The sequence below is a fragment of the Equus asinus genome, chromosome X, assembly GCF_041296235.1.
Source record: "Equus asinus isolate D_3611 breed Donkey chromosome X, EquAss-T2T_v2, whole genome shotgun sequence".
In the NCBI taxonomy this organism is placed as follows: Eukaryota; Metazoa; Chordata; class Mammalia; order Perissodactyla; family Equidae; genus Equus; species Equus asinus.
In genome coordinates this window covers 59,328,537-59,343,916 of record NC_091820.1, presented here as the reverse complement: position 1 = coordinate 59,343,916, position 15,380 = coordinate 59,328,537, and the positions used below count along the sequence as shown (strand labels likewise).

Here is a 15,380-nt window from a genome sequence, read left to right as displayed (position 1 = left end):
TGCAATTACTCCTAAACGCAGAGGGAAACTTTGGAGTTGCACACCTGAGCCCGCGGGGAGAGTCTCTCCCCGCCATTGGCGGGGGGATCCAGCCTGGTGCTCAGGGCGCCCGGAGGGTCCCAGAGAGAGACACGGAGGGCATGGAGATCTCCCAGCTGCCGTTGCCCGCCCCGTGGGACTAGGGATTGCCGGAGATCTCGGAGAGGACCGGGGCCAGGGGAATTTTCAAAGGCCGGTCCTGCGACCCGGAGGGGAAGCGCCGGAGCTCCGCCCGGGCAGCAGACAAAACTCTCTGTCTGCCATTAGCAGAGGGGCCACGCCCAGCATTCACGGCTCCGGCAGAGGCCCGGAGAGAAGCCCTGAGGGCGGGGCGACCCCCAGCTGCCGTTGCCCACCCCGTGAGGCTAGGGATTGCCGGAGATCTCGGAGAGGACCGGGGCCGGGGGAATTTTCAAAGGCCGGTTCTGCGACCCGGAGGGGAAGCGCTGGAGCTCCGCCGGGCAGCAGACAAAACTCCCTGTCTGCCATTGGCAGAGGGGCCACGCCCAGCATTCACGGCTCCGGGAGAGGCCAGGAGAGAAGCCCTGAGGGCGGGGCGACCCCCAGCTGCCATTGCCCGCCCCGTGGGTCTAGGGATTGCCGGAGATCTCGGAGAGGACTGGGGCTGGAGAGAGTTCCAGAGACCCAGCTTAGTAGCCTAGGGGGAAACCCTACAGGCTCACAGCAGCCTTAGGGAAAGCCTCTGCACAGCACCAGTAGAAGGCACCCAGCCGCCAGCCACAAGGCTGGAAGACCCCAGGGCAAAAGCAGCATAACTAGGTGTACTAACCACAGACTGTAGAAGATGCCAATAGCTCTCCTGCGACCTATAGAGGACAAGTGAGATTTGGTGGGTGCCGACAGCAACGGAGCGACAAATATAAGTGATCCCACCCCTGGCTGCTGGAAAAGCCCATAACACCGTTGCAGACCCCAAGGAGAGAGCACATCTAGGTGGGCTGCAACAGTAGGCACCTGCAGCCTGAAGCCCCCCTGTGACGGCCCCCACAGCAGAGGAGGGAATCCAAAGGGCCACTGTGGCTACGAAGAGGGGCCCAGGCCCAGTTAGCAACTACGGACAGGGTTCCTGGTTGGTGAAATATAAACAGCTGCTCCTCCCACCGCAGCAGCTGAAACAAGTGAAAGGAGCAACTAAACTCTATCTCCATGCGGAGGCACAAATCAACAACATCAAGCAATATGAAAAAATACATTAAATCTCCAGAACAGAAAGAAAGCAACAAATACACAGAAAACAATCCCAAAGAAAATGAGATGTATAACCTAATGACGATGACTTCAAAACAGCCATCATTAAGATTCTCAATGAGTTAAGAGAGAATTCTGACCGACAACTCAACGAGTTCAGGAGCTATGTCACAAAAGAGTTTGATACGATAAAGAAGAACCAAACAGAAATATTGGAAATGAAGAACACAATAGAGGAGATTAAGAAAAATCTAGATGCTCTGAACAGTAGGGCCGATAATATGGAGGAAAGAATTAGCAATTTGGAAGATGGCAATATAGAATTGTTGCAGGCAGAGGAGGAGAGAGAAGCAAGACTTAAAAGAAATGAAGAAACTCTCCGAGAATTATCAGACACAATTAGGAGATGCAACGTAAGGATTATAGGTATACCAGAGGGAGAAGAGAAGGAGAAAGGGGCAGAAAACCTATTCAAAGAAATAATGGCTGAGAACTTCCCAAATCTGGTGAGGGAGATGGATCTTCAGGTGACAGAAGCCAATAGATCTCCAAACTTTATCAATGCAAGAAGACCAACTCCACGGCATATAGTAGTGAAGCTAGCAAAAGTCAACGACAAGGAGAAAATATTAAGGACAGCCAGGCAAAAGAAACTAACCTACAAAGGAACCCCCATCAGGCTATCAGCAGATTTCTCAGCAGAAACTTTACAGGCTAGAAGAGAGTGGAATGATATATTCAAAAATCTGAAGGACAAAAATCTACAGCCGAGAATTCTCTACCCAGCGAAAATATCCTTCAAATACGATGGAGAAATAAAAACTTTCCCAGATAAACAAAAATTAAGGGAGTTCATTGCCACAAAACCTCCTCTTCAGGAAATCCTCAGGAAAACCCTCATTCCTGAAAAATCCAAAAAAGGAAAGGGGCTACAAAACCAAGAGCAGAGGAGATAAGTAGAAGGACAACAACAGAGAGTAGCAGCTCTACATCAGAACAGATTAAACCATGGGACGAGAAACAAAGGAAACTGAAGAAAACCGGAAAACAAGGCACAAAATGGGAGTGGTAGGCCCCCACGTCTCAATAATCACTCTAAATGTAAATGGATTGAACTCCCCAATCAAAAGACACAGAGTGGCAGGATGGATCAAAGAACAAGATCCAACAATATGCTGCCTCCAGGAAACACACCTCAGCCCCAAAGACAAACACAGACTCAGAGTGAAGGGATGGAGAACAATACTCCAAGCTAATAATGAACAAAAGAAAGCAGGTGTCGCTATACTAATATCAGACAAGGTAGATTTCAAAGCAAAACAGATAAAGAAAGATAAAGAGGGACAGTATATAATGATAAAAGGGACTCTCCACCAAGAAGACATAACACTTATAAATATATACGCACCCAACACAGGAGCACCAAAATTTGTAAAGCAACTCTTAATAGAACTAAAAGAAGACATCAACAACAATACAATAATAGTAGGGGACCTCAACACACCATTAACACCAATGGACAGAACATCCAGACAGAAAATCAACAAGGAAATAATAGAATTAAATGAAAAATTAGACCAGATGGACTTAATAGATATATATAGAACACTTCATCCAAAAACAGCAGGTTACACATTCTTCTCAAGTGCACATGGAACATTCTCAAGGATTGACCATATTTTGGGAACCAAAGCAAACATCAATAAATACAAGAGAGTTGAAATAATATCAGGCATCTTTTCTGATCATAACGCTATTAAACTAGAAATCAACTACAAGAAAAAAGCAGAGAAAGGTGCAAAAATGTGGAGACTAAACAACACGCTTCTCAACAAACAATGGATCATTGAAGAAATTAAAGAAGAAATCAAATATTATCTGGAGACAAATGAAAATGAGAACACGACATACCAAATCATTTGGGATGCAGCAAAAGCAGTCCTAAGAGGGAAATTCATCGCAATACAGGCTCACCTCACTAAACAAGAAAAAGCTCACGTAAGCAACCTCAAACGACACCTAACAGAACTAGAAAAAGAAGAACAAACAAAGCCCAGAGTCAGTAGAAGGAGGGAAATAATAAAAATAAGAGCAGAAATAAACGATATTGAAACAAAAAAGACAATAGAAAGGATCAATGAAACAAAGAGTTGGTTCTTCGAAAGAATTAACAAAATTGACAAACCCCTAGCCAGACTCACCAAGAAAAGAAGAGAGAAAGCGCAAATTAATAAAATCAGGAATGACAGAGGAGAAATCACAACAGATACCAATGAAATACAAGAGATCATAAGAGAATACTATGAAAAACTATATGCCAACAAATTGAACAACTTGGAAGAAATGGACAAATTCCTAGACTCCTACAATCTCCCCAAACTGAATCAGGAAGAAATGGAGAATCTGAATAGACCAATCACAAGTAAGGAAATAGAAACGGTAATCAAAAACCTCCCCAAAAACAAGAGTCCAGGACCAGACGGCTTCTCTGGAGAATTCTACCAAACATTCAAAGAAGACTTAATACCTATTCTCCTCAAACTGTGCCAGAAAATTGAGAAAGATGGAGAACTCCCTAACACATTCTATGAAGCCAACATCACTCTGATCCCCAAACCTGACAAGGACAACACAAAGAAGGAGAACTACAGGCCGATATCACTGATGAACATAGATGCAAAAATCCTCAACAAAATTTTGGCAAACCGATTACAGCAATACATCAAAAAGATTATACACCATGATCAAGTGGGATTTATACCAGGGACACAGGGATGGTTCAACACCCGCAAGTCAATCAACGTGATACACTACATCAACAAAATGAAAAACAAAAACCACATGATCATCTCAATAGATGCAGAGAAAGCATTCGACAAGATCCAACACCCATTTATGATAAAAACCCTCAGTAAAATGGGTATAGAAGGAAAGTACCTCAACATAATAAAGGCCATATATGATGGACCCACAGCCAACATCATACTCAATGGACAAAAGCTGAAAGCCATCCCTCTGAGGACAGGAACAAGACAAGGGTGCCCACTTTCACCACTCCTATTCAACATAGTACTGGAGGTGCTGGCCAGAGCAATTCGGCAGGAAAAAAAAATAAAAGGAATCCAAATAGGTAACGAAGAAGTAAAACTCGCGTTGTTTGCAGACGACATGATCTTATACATAGAAAACCCCAAAGAATCCACAGAAAAACTATTAGAAATAATCAACAACTACAGCAAAGTAGCAGGGTATAAAATTAACGTGCATAAATCAGTAGCATTTCTATACACTAACAATAAACTAACAGAAAAAGAACTCAAGAACTCTATCCCATTCACAATCACAACGAAAAGAATAAAATACCTTGGGATAAACTTAACCAAGGAAGTGAAGGATCTATACAATGAAAACTACAAGACTTTCTTGAAAGAAATAGGCGATGACATAAAGAGATGGAAAAACATTCCTTGCACATGGATTGGAAGAATAAACATAGTTAAAATGTCCATACTACCTAAAGCAATATACAGATTCAATGCTATCCCAATCAGAATCCCAAGAACATTCTTCACAGAAATTGAACAAACAATCCTAAAATTCATATGGGGGAACAAAAGACCACGAATTGCTAAAGCAATCCTGAGCAAGAAAAACAAAGCCGGCGGAATCACAATCCCCGATTTCAAAACATACTACAAAGCTACAGTGATCAAAACAGCATGGTACTGGTACAAAAACAGGTCCACAGATCAATGGAACAGAATTGAAAGCCCAGAGATAAAAGCACACATCTATGGACAGCTAATCTTCGACAAAGGAGCAGAGGGCCTACAATGGAGAAAAGAAAGTCTCTTCAACAAATGGTGCTGGGAAAACTGGACAGCCACATGCAAAAGATTGAAAATCGACCATTCTTTTTCACCACACACCAAAATAAACTCAAAATGGATCAAAGACCTAAAGATTAGGCCTGAGACAATAAGTCTTTGGGAAGAGAATATAGGCAGTACACTCTTTGACATCAGTTTCAAAAGAATCTTTTCGGACACTGTAACTCCTCAGTTGAGGGAAACAATAGAAAGAATAAACAAATGGGACTTCATCAGACTAAAGAGCTTCTTCAAGGCAAGGGAAAACAGAATTGAAACAAAAAAACAGCTCACTAATTGGGAAAAAATATTTACAAGCCACTTATCCGACAAAGGGTTAATCTCCATAATATACAAAGAACTCACACTGCTTAACAACAAAAAAACAAACCACCCGATCAAAAAATGGGCAGAGGACATGAACAGACATTTCTCAAAAGAAGATATGAATATGGCCAATAGACACATGAAAAGATGTTCATCATCGCTAATCATCAGGGAAATGCAAATCAAAACTACACTAAGATATCACCTTACCCCCGTTAGATTGGCAAAAACATCCAAAACCAAGAACGACAAATGTTGGAGAGGTTGTGGAGAAAGAGGAACCCTCATACACTGTTGGTGGGAATGCAAACTGGTACAGCCACTATGGAAAACAGTATGGAGATTTCTCAAAAAGTTAAAAATAGAAATACCCTATGACCCAGCCATCCCATTACTGGGTATCTATCCTAAGAACCTGATATCAGATATCTCAAGAGTCCGTTGCACCCCTCTGTTCATCGCAGCATTATTTACAATAGCCAAGACGTGGAACCAGCCTACATGCCCAGAAACTGATGATTGGATAAAGAAGATGTGGTATATATACACAATGGAATACTACTCAGCCATAAAAAAAGACGAAATTGGCCCATTCACAACAATGTGGATGGACCTCGAGGGCATTATGTTAAGCGAAATAAGTCAGTCAGAGAAAGACGAACTCTATATGACTCCACTCATAGGTGGAAATTAGTATATTGAGAAGGAGATCTGATCGGTGGTTACCAGGGAAAAGGGGGGGTGGGGGGAGGGCACGGAGGGGGAAGTGGTGTACCCACAACATGACTAACAAAAATGTACAACTGAAATTTCACAAGCTTGTAATCCATCATAACATTAATAAAAAAAAAAAAATAAAAATAAAAACCATCTGTAAACCCAGCAGCCAGAAATAATCAAGACTTCCAAATTTGTTCTGTTCATGTATATGCATATTTGGGATCATGTTATAACTAGCTTTTATTGCCTAATATATTGCAAACGTTTTTCCATGTCAAAAAGTATACTTCTATGGCATTTTTAATGTCTGTGTGGTATCCCATTATACAAATGCACCTTAATTATCATCACTGTTTTTGTACATTTGGGTTGTTTCCAACTTTTCACTTTTGCAAAATTACTTGTAGCTAAATCTCTGTACACATCCTTAAATATTTCCTCACAATAAAATCCTGGAACTGCTAAAAAAAAAAAAAAAAAAAAAAAAAAAACCAACAGTTGCTTCTTTAAAAAGATAAACCAAATTGACAAACCTTTAGCTAGACTCATCAAGAAAAAAAGAGAGAAGGCTCAAATAAATAAAATCAGAAACGAAAAAGGAGAAATTACAATGGACATCTCAGAAATACAAAAGATTATAAGAGAATACTATGAAAAGCTGTATGACAACAAATTGGACAATCTAGAAGAAATGCATAAATTCTTAAAGAATCACACAAGTTCCCAAAAATGAATCAAGAAAAAATAGAGAATTTGAATAAACCAATCACCAGTAAGGAGATCGAAACAGTAATCAAAAATCTCCCCCAAAATAAAAGTCCAGGACCAGGCGGCTTACCTGGTGAATTCTACCAAACCTTCAAAGAAAACATAATACCTATCCTGCTCAAAGTCTTCCAAAAAATTGAAGAGGAAGGGAAGCTCCCTAACTCATTCTATGAAGCCAACATTACCCTGATACCAAAACCAGACAAGGACAACACAAAAAATGAAAATTACAGGCCAATATAACTGATGAACATAGATGCAAAAATCCTCAACAAAATACTAGCAAATTGAATGCAACAATACATTAAAAATCTCATGTACCATGATCAAGTGGGATTTACTCCAGGGATGGTTCAACATCTGCAAATCAATCAACATGATACACCACATTAACAAAATGAAGAATAAAAATCTCATGATCATCTTAATAGATGCAGAGAAAGCATTGGACAAGATACAGCACCAATTTATGATAAAAACTCTAAATAAAATGGGTATAGAAGGAAAATACCTCAACATAATAAAGGCCATATATGACAAACCCACAGCAAATATCATTCTCAATGGAGAAAAACTGAAAGGTATCCTCCTAAGAACAGGAACCAGACAGGGATGCCTACTTTCACCATGCTTATTTAACATGATATTGGAAGTCTTAGCCAGAGCAGTCAGAGAAGAAAAAGAAATAAAAAGGATCCAAATTGGAAAGGAAGAAGTGAAACTGTCACTCTTTGCAGATGACATGATTTTATATCTAGAAAACAATAAAGAATCCACTAAAAAGTTTCAGAAATAATAAATGAATACAGTCAAGTTGCAGGATACAAAATCAACATACAAAAATCAGTTACATTTCTATACACTAATAACAAAGGAACAGAAGGAGAAATTAAGAATACAATCCCATTTACAATTGCAACAAAAAGAACAAAATACCTAGGAATAAACTTAACCAAAGAGGTGAAAGATCTGTACACTGAAAACTATAAAACATTGTTGAAAGAAATTGAAGCAGACACAAAGAAATGGAAAGATACTCTGCACTCTTGGATTGGAAGAATTAACATAGTTAAAATGTGCATACTTCCTAAAGCCATCCCTATCAAAATTCCAACATTTTTCACAGAATTAGAATGAAGAATCCTAAAATTTATATGGAACAACAAAAGACCCCAAATAGCCAAAGGAATTCTGAGAGAAAAGAAGAAAGCTGGAGTTATCACACTCACTGATTTCAAAATATACTACAAAGCTATAGTAACCAAACAGCATGGTACTGGCACAAAAATAGACACATGTATCAATGGAACGAATCGAGAGCCCAGGAATAAACCTACATGTATAGAGACAACTAATTTTTGACAAGGGAGCCAAGAACATGCAATGGAGAAAGGAAAATTTCTTCAATAAATGGTGTTGGGAAAACTGGACAGCCACATGCAAAAGAATGAAGGTAGACCATTATCTTACACCATATACAAAAATCAACTCAAAATGGATTAAAGACTTGAATGTAAGATCTGAAACCATTAAACTTCTAGAAGAAAATATAGGCAATACACTCTTTGACATTGGTCTTAGCAGCATTTTTTCAAATACCATGTCTGACCAGGCAAGGGAAACAGTAGAAAAAGTAAACAAATGGGACATCAAACTAAAAAGCTTCTGCACAGCAAAGGATACAATCAACAAAATGAAAAGACAACCTAACAATTGGGAGGAGATGTTTGCAAACTATATATCAGATAATGGGTTAATATCCAAAATATAAAAAGAACTCATATGTCTCAACAACAAAAAAACTAACAACCCAATTAAAAAGTGGGCAAAAGATCTGAACAGACATTTCACCAAAGAAGATATACAGATGGCCAACAGGCACATAAAGAGATGTTCAACATCATTAACTATCAGGGAAATGCAAATCCAAACCACAATGAGGTTTCACCTCACTCCCATCTGAATGGCTATAATTAACAAGACAGGGAACAAGAAGTGTTGGAGAGGATGTGGAGAGAAGGGAAACCTCGTACACTGCTGGTGGGAGTGCAAACTGGTGCAGCCACTATGTGAAGCAGTATGGACTTTCCTCAGAAAATTAAGAATAGAACTACCATACGATCCAGGTATTCCACTGCTGGGTATTTATCCAAAGAACTTGAAAACACAAATGCATAAAGATACATGCACCCCTATGTTCGTCACAGCATTATTCACAATAGCCAAGACTTGGAAGCAACCTAGGTGCCTATCAAGGGACAAATGGATAGAAGATGTAGTATATATACACAATGGGATACTACTCAGCCATAAGAAACGATGGAATCTGGCCATTTGTGACAACATGGAGGGAGTTTGAGGGTATTGTGCTAAGTGAAATAAGTCAGAAGGAGAAAGTCAAATACCATATGATCTCAGTTATAAGCAGAAGATAAAAATGACAAACACATAGCAACAGAGATTGGATTGGTGGTTACCAGAGGGGAAGCAGGGAGACGGAGGAGGGCAAAAGGAGTGATTAGGCACGTGTGTAGTGATAGACTATAATTAGTCTTTGGGTGATGAACATGATGTAAGCTACACAGAATTCAAAATATATTACGATGTATACCTGAAATTTATATGATGTTGTAAACCAACGTTACTGCAATAAAAAAAAGAGTGTTTATTTATGAGTATGCTCAAGAATATTTACCACTGCATTATTTCAATAAGTGGGAAATTGGAAATAGCCATCAATTAATGTGCAGAACAGCAATAGGGCATGTGTACTCTTAATATATAGTAAGTTCTTAAAAATCAATAAGAAGGGGCCACCCAGTGGCATAGTGACTGGGTTTGTGCACTCTGCTTCAGCAGCCTGGGATTTGCGGGTTTGGATCCTGGATGTAGACCTACACACTGCTCATCAAGCTATGTTGTAGCCACATCTCATATACAAAAAAATAGAGGAAGATTGGCAACAGATGTTAGCTCAGGGCTAATCTTCCTCACGAAAAAACCAAATAAATTTTTTAAAAATACAATTAAAAAAATCAATAAGAGGGGCCAGCCTGGTGGTACAGCGGTTAAGTGTGCACATTCCACTTCGGTGGCCCCGGTTTGCCAGTTCGGATCCCGGGTGCGGACATGGCACTGCTTGGCAAGCCATGCTGTGGTAGGCATCTCACGTGTAAATTGGAGGAAGATGGGCATGTATGTTAGCTCAGGGCCAGTCTTCCTCAGCAAAAAGAGGAGGATTGGCAGCAGTTAGCTTAGGGCTAATCTTCCTCAAAAAAAAAAAAAATCAATAAGAAAAAGTCAAATAACCCAGTAAAAAAATGGGGAAAAATTCTTGACAGGCAACTCATAGGAAAAAGTTTAAATGGTCAATTAACATATATGAAACATTCAACTTCACTCATAAGTGCAAATTAAAGCAACAATGAAACATCATTTTCCAATTGGCAAAAATAAAAGGTTTGATAGTTCCCGCTGTTGATGAGGGAATAGACACCAGGCACTCTCATATAAAGCTGGTTCCATAAAGGACAAGATTGATCAATAAGACTACATTAAAATCACAAGCATCTGTCTATTTAAAAGGAGTAATTAAGACTGTGGAAAGGCAATCCACTGATTCAGAGAAGATATTCACAATAAATATATTTGACATAGGATTCACATCCAGTATATACAAAGACCCCTTACAAATCTGTATGAAAAAGACAGACAACCCATTAGAAAAGTGGGCAAAAGAATTGAAAATGCACTTCACAAAAGATGATATCCAAATGGCCAATGAACATACAGAAAAGTGCTTGACTTCGTAAATCATCAGTAAAATGCAAATTAAAACCAAAGGGAGATGCCAGTCCACCCCCATAAGAATGAATTTTTAAAAACTCAAAATATTAAGTATCGTCAAGGACCTGAAGCAAGTGGAAAATGCACCCACCTCTCACAGTAGTGTCAACTGGTATAATCAGTTTGGAAAATTGGCAATAGCTACTAACACTGAAAATAAAAGCATATCATAAACCCAGCAGTTCCATTTCTAAGTATATGTCAAACAAAAATGTATAACTAGGTACAAGAATGTTTATGGCAGCTTCATTCATAATATCCAAAAACTAGAAACACCCCAATGTCCATCAACAGTAGAATAGATGAATAAACTGTGATATATTCAAACAGTGAAATTTTATATGGCAATGAGGAAAAACAGAATTATTTCTGTACAACATGAATGAACTTCAAAAAATATAACTTCAAGCAAAAGAATATAGACAAAAAATTATACATACTTATGATTCAGTTTATATAAAGTAAAAGTAACCTGTGCTTTCAGAAGTCAGAATAGTGGTTACCTTAGGGGTTGGATACGCCTGGAAGGGGCTACAGTGGACTTCTGGAGTGTAAGTAATGTCATGTGTGATCTGGATACTGGTTACAGAGGTGACTTAACATTACAAAACATCATTGAGCTGTACACTCATGATTTGTGCATTTCTCTGTATGTATGATATGCTTCAATAAAATTTTTCCTTAAAAAAATGCAAAAGCAGGATGTAAAACAGTGTGTCTATCTGGAAGAACACATACCAAATGTAATTAGAGGTTATTGCTGGGAGTTGAGATTTGAGGACATTTTTACTTAATTCTTATACCTTGATACACTGTTTTCAGTTCCTATGAATCTGTATCTTTTCAATGTAAATTCATAAATGTGATCATATAAATGCCTTTGTTAATGTGGTTTTTTTCCTTTCTATTGTTTTCCTGCTTTCCCCCTTCCATGGCAGCCTGACCCCCACCCTACCATAGGTAATCTCTATTAAAAATTTTAATATCCTTTCATATTTTTCTCTATATTCCTAAAATTCTATATAGATATATAGACATATATTGGGGGGTGTTTTTTGGTTATTATTTTACAAAAAAGCAGAGGGCAGAGAGACGGTATCCACACTTTTTCACATATTTCTATTTTCATGAAACAATACTTTATGGAACATACCATTTTTATCATCAGAACGAACAATGAAGCTGTTTTCATTAGGAGAGGAAAAAAGTATAGAGCTCCCATTAGCTTAAACCTGGCTAGTTCTAAGATTGGTCCATTGAAAAGGGTTATGAGAACCTGAAATACTGTCAGCAATGCTTACCTCCCAAGCCAAGAATCCCCTCAGAAAGGATCTAGGCCTTCCATTGGTCAAACCCAGGGATGTTTGGCGGAGCTCAGAATGAGGGAGGCCTAGAAGGGAGGTGGTGCTGCTATCTACTAGTCCTTTAAAAACAGCTAGCCCCCCTGAAGGAAGGAAGCAAGCATTACATCAAGCTCATTTTCTGTAACTGTCCAGGACCTTCCCTCTTACTCCCCTGGATCATTTCCCCGGTCTTATGTTCCAGTCTCCACTCTCTGCTTCTATCCTCTCAGGACAGGTGATCTGTCTGGACTCCCCTCTTTGGATTACTGATCTCCATCCTTTCAAATCCGGATTTTCTCTAGCTCCGGAGGTGCCTGACAGATTCAGGTGAGAACGTCCCTTCCTTTTAGAGAGGGGGGATTCTTATACCTCGGCCCTCCACTGGACCTATTTCCAAGACACCGTTTCTTCCTCAGTGTCCCAGCACGAGGTCCAAGGCCTCAAAGACAGGTTCTAGATTCCATTCCTGCCACGGCGACCTGGAGCATACAGACCTCGACACCAAAATTCGGTCCTCTCTGAGGCAGGACAGGGGCCACCGAGCCCTCTTTGGGACGGAGGCCGCAGCATTTCCCCCTCCCCACCGCCCGGCCTCCCCTGGGCCAGAGCCCGCCCAGAAGAACTACGCGCTCCTCAGCGTCGATTTCCTGCTGATCCCGAGCCGGATAAAATTAGCCCATTGCTTACAGCTAACAAGTATCCTCACAGCTAACAAGTGTCAGAGCCCGCGTCCAGCTGGGGGGAGAGGAGGGCAGAGCTGAGCCTGGCGACGCTCCCGCCCGGGCCAGCCTGACTCGTGGATTGACAGCACCTGTCGGGTGGCCCCCACCCAGCGCCTCCTCGCTCCCCCGCTCCTGCCATAGACTGTGGCCCCGCCGCGGGGATGGGGGCCTAGGGACTGGCGGGGCGACGGCTACCCTCCTTTCCCACCGCACACACACCCTACACTGCCCTCGCAAAACTGGGCCCTGGGATCCGGAGATGGGGTGCTAACCGGTACCATTTTCCACCAGGTCCCCACGCCCACCCCACACTCGGGGGATGTCTGAGGATGCAGACGGGGCTAGGGGCCCCGGGGCCCTGGCTGCTGCTCCTGGTCCTGCCGCTGGCCTCTGGTCACCTTGGGCGAGGAGGGGACGGTTCCTGCCCCTCCATGGCCCTCTATCCATTTCCCGGCCTGGGAGGGGTAAGAACCCGGGAGACGCGCCACGGAGAGCCATCTGCCCCTGCTACTCAGACAGAAGTCAGGCCCGCCCAGGACAACCACCCTTCCCGCCCAGGGGAAGCGGGCGGGAAGGAAGGCGGGAGGACCCAGCCCAGGGCCCTGCCAACTATCCTGGGAGCCAGGCGGATAGACAGCAGCTGCCAGTGAGTCCCGGGCTCGGCTCCTCCTCAATGCCCCGCCCCCACTGCCCTGCCTGCGCCACCGCCACCAGGGACTGCAGCGTCGCCGCCCCCACCGAGCGCTGGGTCCAGAGCCCTGGAGGTGATGAGGGATGCGCCGGCCGACAACCCCTTCCCACCGGCGGCCCCCTCCTTTCTTCTCCCTACCAGACCTGGCCCCAAGGCCCCAAGGGCGGGCTCGGGCCGCAGTTAGCGAAGGACCTAAGTGATTCCAGGCACGAGGCCCGCCAGGATGAGAGGGCTGGGGGCGGGATCAGCCTCCAGGAAACGCTCCGGTCTACAGCAGCCATCCTCCTCTGCCCGCCTCTCCAACCTCCAACTCTGGGCTGGGCTTGTGGGGCCGCCTCCTCCACGCAGGCCAGCACAATGAGGCTGCTTCTGCCAAAGAACTGACCCATCCCTCAACCGCGCGCTGCCCCAGTCCCCATAAAAGCTGTCCCAGAACTCCGCGGAGGCAACTGCCCTGGTGGAAGCTCTCCGCTCAGACCTGCTCCCCGGCCACACAGGGTGAAGGGCAGCCCCCACCAGCTGCCCTAGTTCACACAGGTAAACTAGCGGATTTCCTAAGCTTGAGAATCCTCCTCCAAACCTAGACGGAGCCTCAGGAATGGACCAGATTGACTCTAAGACCTGCCCTCCTCAACTTGCTCCCGGCCCAACATTCCTCCACCCTACTCTCCACCAATCCCCTTCTTTCAGCCACTTGCCTAAGTGGAGGTGAAGGAGGGGCCAGGGTAACCACCTCCACTCCTCTCCCACACACACCCACATACACTCTTCCTCCCCCACAGGCGGAGTCTTCTGGGTGGGGGCCAGTCTTGCAGATCCTTCTGCCTTACAGCCTTGCAAGGGCCAGAGTTTCCTCCTGTCAGTCCGAGATCTTCCGGCTACCAGCCTCCTCATGAGCGTCCTCCCACCCATCCCTCCCCCGCCCCACCCCGCCATCCACGTGCACAGACACACTCCATCCTTCAGCTCCATGAACACGAGAGCATTCCCTCCAGCATATCTGGACACAGAGGCCCCATTCAATGATAACAGGGCACCCTCACCTGCAGGTGGGCAACTCACGGCTCACAGATGTTCCCACATCCCTCATCATGCTCGACTCTTCCCCCGACCCTGGAAGGCAGCTGCTCTTATACCTGTTTTACAGATGGGGAAAGTGAGGCCCAGAGGGAAGCTGAATGCCAGCTTCCAAACCTTATCTCCAAAGCTCTTTCCACTCACTTCACAGAAAATAGGGAAGTAAGCAAACCTCTCTTTTCCCTTGACTTCTCAGAAAGCCTGCTTGCTGCTCCTGGAGTTGGCACCTGCTGCCCCCAGGCCCACTCTGCCCCCCAAGGAAGGCTCTGGGCAGTGAGTGGCACCACAGCCACAGGACGGAGGCATGGAAGGCAGCAGAAGCTGAGCCGGAGTCCTTGTGCACTGCGCACCCACCCACCCCAGCCTCTCCTATGGAGGGAGCGGCACGGGGAGGGGGATGTGGAAGAGGAATTAGGAGTGTCTGAAATGCCTTTCCCTGGGAGTACACAGCATTGTCTTCTGGGTTTCTCTCTCATCAAAATGGAGGTAAAACTCCAAAATGAGCTCTCCTGTTCCTTACTCCCTCAGTCCTACTCTTATTATTCAATAAAATTACCATCACCAAAGGCTAATTTCCAGTGCCTTGCTTAAATGACCATAGACACCCAAAGGACCCTTTGTGTGGCCTAGTTAATGGAGGTAAGGTCAGAACCTTATTTTAAAAGTAGTTGTTGTTACATACCCTCTCCGTAGTAGCATGCATTTCCCCATACAACTAACTAACTGATCCTTACACAACTGGCTTAATCCTAGGACTTACATGACTTTC

The 15,380-nt window shown here is 43.3% G+C and overlaps 1 long non-coding RNA gene across 1 annotated transcript in view; it reads left to right on the top strand.

The window, feature by feature from the left end:
* The window catches only part of LOC139042752 (uncharacterized), a 43,958-nt gene extending 31,407 nt beyond the window's left edge, over positions 1–12,551 (top strand). Inside the window, exon 3 of the long non-coding RNA XR_011499868.1 lies at positions 12,352–12,551. This is a non-coding gene — a long non-coding RNA (uncharacterized lncRNA). The remainder of the gene's footprint in view (positions 1–12,351) is intronic.
* Positions 12,552–15,380: the final 2,829 nt, after the last annotated feature.